Below are 7,954 nucleotides of genomic sequence, written 5' to 3' on the forward strand. Positions count from 1 at the left end.
ATTTAAGTTTAAAAATAACATAAACAAACAAAAACAAATACAGATAATATAAGATTATTATTATTAGATTTAACTTAAAAAATGAAAACTGTAATATTTAAAACATAAATAAAAACAGAACTGGTAGTTTCATATACAAACTGTACAATGGAATATGATCTTGGCAACGTATAGTGATATAAGTGATTTTTATCCAACTCATTAAAATTCAGTAACGTATAAAACCCAGTTTTTTTTAGTATCCTTTTCAATCAAACTTGGCAAAGAATGATATAAATAATGATCTCGATGATTTATTCATATTTCCCTTGTGCATACGTTAGTTGAGGCTGAGAATGGGTAGGAGAATAAGCTATAGAATTTTGATGATAAGATGCTGGAGGGTCTTCCACGTGCATTTTAACATGAGCAGGATTTTGTTGAGATAAACCTGGTTCGTTTGTTTTTATCGTTGCTCTAAATCCTAGTGCATCAGCTACATATTCGACATGGCGATATATACCATAAGCATCGGTGTAACCGTATGATCCTCTTTTAGTACCATGTTCGTCACTCTCTTCTCTATGAAACTGATTATTGCCATGCTCGTCCTTCAAGTCGTAACCGAAACTGTAAGGTGTAGCCTTTCCCTAAAAATAAATATCGAAATAATTCATACACTAGTCAATTCTATTTTAAAAAAACTATATTAAAAAATAGAATTATTTATGCAGAGAAAATTGGATTCAATTTTAAGAGAAGAAGAATCTTGAATAGCTGTTCGCTTCATTTAGAGTCGATAATTTTCAGTTGTCTTAATTAATCAAGACCGTGTTTCAATTAATTAATTAAACTAAATTCTATACAAGAAAATTTAATTTTAAAACATCGTGTAAACTAACTATTTTTGTCCCCGTAACATAAATCAAATTTGTTTTAATCACGTATCATTAAATCCCTTGAGGCAATCGTAACGATATTAATCTGCTAAAAGTCATTACTACGCTTTAAAATAACCCTAAAGGCGTGTTTAAACCCAATGAAGAGACATAGATCAAAGCTTTACTTACATAATATTCCTCTTCTTGGTGGTTCTTTCCATAATTTGGCACTAGAGCTCGAACGTAAACATCGTAATTACCACCCTCTTTATATTGGGCACTGACGAAATTTAATAAACCAACGAGAATAAAAATCTATAAAAAGTATAAAATATAAAAGATAAATGGCATATAAATTTACGAAATAAACTTAAAATATTATACGTTTACACTATAATTTGTTGTATCTACTATTTTAACTGAAGTGCATTCATTCTCTTACCTTCAGCATAATGCTTAACAACGAACAATCACAACTCATCTCTGTTTAGTTAACGACATGTCAACTGGTATTCGTGCGTTTCTTATTTATATAGGCGTGGATCGTCCTAAAAACTCTCCTATAAAATCTAGGCCAAGTCTTAGAACTTCTGTCTGAGACAATCATAACAATATGTCAATGTTGGTTGCTTGGATGAATCATGCCCTCTGGCTTTTCCTTATTTCCGCTTTACTCCGGGCTAAAATTAATTTTTAAATCTATAATTTCTTATTTCATAGCTTACTTATGATAATTTTGTACTAGTATTCAAGGTCTGGGACACTTTCACAATTTTAAGTAACTTCTACGTGTCCTGTAAATGTTCTTTTTTGCTGACACGTGTGATGAGTAGGATGCATAGATGTAATCTATCCATGTCGGGTCGTAAAGCTGATGGGTTAAAAATCCATATAAATCGAATGGTCGATATTATATGACAACTGTGAGATTTATATCTTAAATTTTAAGTATTATCAGGAGTCACAGTAGTCGTAAGCATCTGTGATTAGAATATACTATTAGAAGTCGCAGTACTTCAACTCGTTTCGGTATAAAATATATTTTAATGTTACTGAAAACATTATAAATTTTACTAAAAAAATAGTAATTTGAGTAATAAATCTTCTAGTTTTTGCAAAATATCCGGATTTATATAAATAAATTGGCACGTATAACCACATTTTCAAATTTATAAACTCATTTATGTTAATAAAAGTAGAGAAATTTTTATAAATTTTAATTTAAGAAAAAACAAATACTTTAATTTTTACATATTATTTACATTTTTGAAGGATAGATAGCATCTGTAAGTAAACAAATACATATTGTATAAATTTAAGAAATAAATTTAATATTTATATAATAAACTGTTGTAATAAAATAGGATATTTTAAGAATTTTCCTACATGTTACGTGTTTAAAACACTTAAGTTGTATGAACTTACAGCCAGATAAAAAAAGAGAACAGTCATCACTTTAGATAATGTGAATCTTTGGATTATATGTACTGTACAACACATAATATATTTCTTATAATGGAAATATATGTATAGAATTTCATTAAAAATTCTCACATTCATAGGAATTTTTTTACGCTCTAACAGTTCGAACGAAAATAATGATCTAGGCAACGAACTTTATACATTGGTGGGTTCAAACTTCGATAAAATCCGGATCCTAAATCATTGTTAATGCTTTGTCCTGTTATAGAATTTCTTTTGAACTTGACACGCCAAAAACCATGACTATAATGGTATACATATAGCAATGACCTTTCTTTAATATAATTTATGTCAGTAATTATCACTGCATAAAGTTGTCAATCGATCAAAAAGGATAATTTAAATTGTAAGCGCTTTGACTAAGCTTATCTCGAAGACAATTAAAAATATTTAAATACATTTAAAAAAAACTCGAAATTTAATTGTTAATTATTCATTTAAAATAATTATAGTTAGTAATGTCAAATACCTATAAAATATAGGGTAAAAAACCGAAATGTATATGGCTATTGTTGCGTTAATTATTAATTCTAGAACCGCACCAAATTTATTTTTTCATTTTTTTTCCTGAAATAATTGCCAAATATATATCTCAAGTTAAAAATTAACATTGTTTTAGTAATTAAAAAAATTGTAATTATCTGTTTACTAGATTCACCTTTTGATAAGAAGACGTGTTAATTTTATAGGAAATGCTTACAAGTTCTTATGATTTTATTGTAATGTTTTATATAAATTAAACATTCAAACACATATAAAAAGATTATAGAACTAGTTACTGATAAATAAATTAACTAATTCAAGAAATGTTTGCATAATTTATCATAAGAAAACATTAGAGATTTAAGCTTTATTTTACGACTCTGCTCTGTTAAAATTACATTTATCTTATAAATATCTGTGATTCTTTATTTCAAAAAATTAAATAAAACGTGTTTTTATCAAGAAAACATTTAAGTATTTTGCATTAAACTTATCTTATATTCGCTATTGCTAAAAAAAAAAAAATGCACTCTCAACAAATCTAGATTACTTTTTATCCGATTTATAAAAACAAAATTCTAATAGAATTTTGTTTTTATAAATCGAAAAAAAGAGATTTAATTTGAGATTTTAAAAACATCCAATAAGTAATAAGTAGGAAAATAATAAATTCTTCTATAGTAGATTTAAAACTTACGTTTATTTGGTAAAATTATTCTTCCATTACATATGGTCTGTATCAGGTTGTTTACCTTTTTATTTGATCAAGAAAACGATCATAAATAAATATATATATAAAAGAAATGTTCAATATTATTCTAAACCCGTTCATCCAGATCTTTTGCCTTTCTTTCCCAAAGAGTAACCTATTAAAAGTCAAGCATTCAAAAATCTTCCCTTGAAAAGATGGGCGAGGAAAGTGGATTTTACAGTTGCTTGAATTTTTAAATTGTTTAACGTACATTTACAATAAGAAATTTGTTGCTTAGAATGATTTAAAAATTTATTTTATATATTTAAATGATAAAATTAAGATCAGAATACATTTGAGAAGTTGACGCGAGGAGGTAGGTAATAAGTGGCAAAATTTCGAATTTTTTTTTTATGGGAAAAAAGTATTAAATGATAATTCTAATAGGCAATTAATAACACAGAAAAGATTAAAACGTTCCTGCAAGATGCTCATTGATATAATTATTGTTTTGTTTAACTCTCCTTTAAGAACAAGGATCTCCTTTATGTTGAGGTTTTCTAACAATTAACAGTTAATCTGCGTGCAGAAAATGTTATATAATAAAGAAAAATATAAATACTAAACGTATAAAACACTTTGCTAGAAAATAAAATAAATATACACACACAAAAAAATCAAAATTCACTGGGTTATGATTATTCAACTGAATCCAAAAATTTGGCCTTAAACAATAAGCAATACTTCCTGATGAAAAAAGTAAACATTAAATGAATCCACTCTCTTAAAAATCCTTCCTTTCAGCATCACCGACGTTAAAAAATGTAACAGTGACATTGAAAACATGGGAAATTATGTAAATTGCTTTCATTCTTTTTCTTCTAGAACACATATTTAGTACGTTGAGTTCGTGATATCGACTAAAAAACAACTCAACCTTGTTAATAGTAAGTTAAATTATATAGCATTATTCATAAGGTTCGCATTTTTCGTGATACAAAACAATCTTTGATGAACGAGAATTTAGGATACATAATTATCTTTCGAGGATTTAACCGATAAAAGGATCATTTCACTTGAGAAAATTTCACATTTTAAAATGGAAATCTGAATAAAATGCATTCTTTATAAACTACGAGAACTTAAAAAAAAAACAAATGAAAAACCTTTCAGATATTTTTCCTCTTAATTGTTAAAATATATTTAGCTATTATTATTTAAATCCCCAATAAATTAACCTAAGCTTGTTATCTCGTGAAAAATATTTAAATGTCATGTTAATAATCTGAATAAATGAAGTAAAATATCCATTAAGAAAGCTTCAGAGATCAACCTGATTTATTTCATCCCTTTTTTTTATTAATGTTTAAAAAAATCAAACTTTTTAAATTAAATTTAAAAAGAAAACAATTTATAAATTATTAAAATATTACATTATATAAGCTTAAAGTCAACTTTATTGTTTAGTTTTACAGTATAATATTTCCTGTTCTCTATTGTTTTTATATAGATATTTATATATAATGGATTATTATCCTGTAAATCCGTTTATTGTCTGTTATTGTTTTCAATTCTCGTAACATTTATCTTACCTTCTGCCTATTGTTAACATATATATTTTTCATAGAAGAAACCGCGTATCAATTTTAAAGATAATAAAAATTTTTATCGAGTAATCAGTTTTATTTTTGTCTCTTTGTATAATCTTTTTTTTTCTTATTTATTTATTTCTTTTACTTAACAGGAAAACGTAGACTTCATTAAGTTTTTATTATTAAATAAGATAATATTCCGGTTTACTACGAAGCGTACATAGATCTAGTTCTTATGCCCTTATATAAAATTATCTTTAAAGAAAACTTGCATATTATTAACACTATAATCTCATTTCTATAATTTATAAATCATATTATTGATTAATTTTAAATTGTTTCAGGAATTTATTTATTTTTTTACTTATTCATCATCAATTTTAGTCATTAACGATAAATGTTTTAAGGTAAAAATGCTTAAAATTATTTCGCCTCAATGATTATAAAATAGGGAAAATAATCTTTTATAGTATTTAATACAAGAGAAAATATATTTTTTTCTATCTCTTGATTTATATAAACTTGTCTGTGATTCATGTTTAGCTCTATAGTATGACTATATTACAATAAAAACACTACTAAAGATTATTATGCTTTAATGATTATTAAGTAGGGAAACTGGTATTTTATAGGTTTTAATGAAGGAAAAAATATATATTTTGTAACATTTAAACTTGTCTGTGATTCATATTTATGTCTCTAGTAGTATTATAGCATGATAAAATAATTAAAAATATATTAATTGTTATTAAATTTTAAACAATTCTAGTTTGAAAATCGACCTAGAAGATAAACATCAAGTGGAAAAAATAATTGGGTAATCCTTTCTTAAACTGAGTAACATAATTATAGATTTAATAAGACATTTGTAGTCAGTTCAATTAAGGAAACGGTGGAAAGCTTCCTTAATATTCTAAGTTGACAGTTATTGCGGGTTAACGTTCAATGATTCTAAATTCTATATAAATTAACGTTTTCTAATATTCTCCTGACTCGTTAAGATTCTAATAGCAATTCTTAGTTATTTTCTTTAAAACAAAATTACTCTGTTTTATGAGAATTACTTTGTAAGTAATTTAAACATGCGAATTAAATTGTTGTAAATTTTAATTCCATTGCATTTATTGCAATTAGATTTAAACAAGATAATGGATTACATTTAAAACTCAAATTTTGCTCAGTAAAACAGTCCTGGAACCTGGAAACTCGATTAAAACTTAAAAAGAGTCAGACTCTAGTGTCCATATTTACGTATTAAACATAAAGTGAATAGTAATTGATTAACTTCTAACTCTAACTCTTGATCCTTGATCATCATTTCAATTGAAATATCTATAATTGATATCGTATATTTTGCTTGTTAAATGCTTAATTTAAAATCTTATTATCTTTCTTATAATTAAATAAACTTGTAATTATTAGTTTACAAGTATTATTTAACACTATCGACGTTAATACGAAACAGCACAAGACTTAAGTTACTGTACATTTCTCAATGGTTATCTTAGTAGGTCAGATGATATATCTCGATTTATCATAGGGGAAAATATTTCATAGTGCCCTGAAAGACTGCTCATCCATAAAGCATTCGATTGAAAATGCAACTTGTTAATTTTATCTTCGTGTTCATGCATTGTCAATTAATACTTGTATTAATATGTAATTAAGATAATTAAGAAGATAATAAATATTTGTAAGTATTTTAAAATCGATTTCTTAATTTAGTTTAAAAAAATAAGTATAAAAATTGTTTATTAAAAACCGTTTAAAAAGTTAAAACTATTTTAATTATTTTTCAATTTAAATCTTAATAATAATAATAATAATAATAAAGTATGCGTGAAATTCTTTACAATATATTTAAATTAAAAATTTAATTAAATATATTGAGTTTTTAATTCAATAAAATTAAATTCATAAAATAGAACTTCTTTAATTTAAATTAAAAACAAAAAAATTAACTCAGTCGTCAATTCATTAATCATTAATAAAGAAAAACTTATTCAGTATTTAAAATATATTTTATCTATGACCTATATGCGATAGAATAAATTTTTTTATTGCTATTTCTAATAATAAAATTCGTCATAAAACTAAACATTTAAAGTAATTTATTAGCTTCAGTTTGTTTTATGGCATAAAACATTATTTTATTACAGAAAATAATAAATAAATAAAAATTTTAAAGTAATAATTTCCAATTGTAAAATTTTTAAATTTAAAAATAATAATAAAAAAATAACATATAATAAAATCACTACTGTGTTATATTGATGTATATAACCTGTGTAAATTTTTTATAATAATAATTATTATTATAGTTTTATGCCGTTTTAGTAATAAAAATATAATAAAAGAGTGTTTTTGTAACTCGTACGTGGGCAGGTATATAAAGTAAAATCCAATTTAGGATTGTTTGTGAGTGAATTGGACTTATATTAAGCGAAATGCTTGTCATAGTTTTCTAAATACATAAAGAATGGACGAATGAGAAGATCTCCTGAGAAAAATATTCTAAGTCTGATCTTGTACAGTACAGTACATCATCTCACAGGCAAAATCGATAAGGAAAAACAAGTTTGCCAATATAGTTAGTCACAGACCATCGCAAACATGATGAAAGATCAAGGACACGATTTACTTCCTGACTTTTTGTTTGAAAAAAACAGAAATAAGTTATATAAAAAAAAAGAAGGTGAAGATGGAAACTTCTCTAGGACAGGATAATCGAGCCACGATTAAAAGAGAGTAGGAAAAAAAAGAGGGGGGTGATATTTGACGTCTATATAAACCTGTTTATCTATAATCTTTTAACGAGTTATTAATATTTCCATTACAGCAATATT

General features: G+C 25.1%; 1 long non-coding RNA gene across 1 annotated transcript in view; it reads right to left on the minus strand.

Moving 5' to 3' along the window:
* Window positions 1-439: 439 nt before the first annotated feature.
* LOC111638085 overlaps window positions 440-7,954 on the minus strand; it is a 9,506-nt gene continuing 1,991 nt past the window's right edge. Inside the window, exons 2-3 of the long non-coding RNA XR_002758792.1 lie at window positions 1,050-1,175; window positions 440-629 (exon numbers count right to left, since the gene is read on the minus strand). This is a non-coding gene — a long non-coding RNA (uncharacterized LOC111638085). The remainder of the gene's footprint in view (window positions 630-1,049; window positions 1,176-7,954) is intronic.

This window comes from Centruroides sculpturatus, unplaced genomic scaffold (assembly GCF_000671375.1).
Source record: "Centruroides sculpturatus isolate CEXI.00-Female unplaced genomic scaffold, Cexi_2.0 scaffold1074, whole genome shotgun sequence".
NCBI lineage: Eukaryota > Metazoa > Arthropoda > Arachnida > Scorpiones > Buthidae > Centruroides > Centruroides sculpturatus.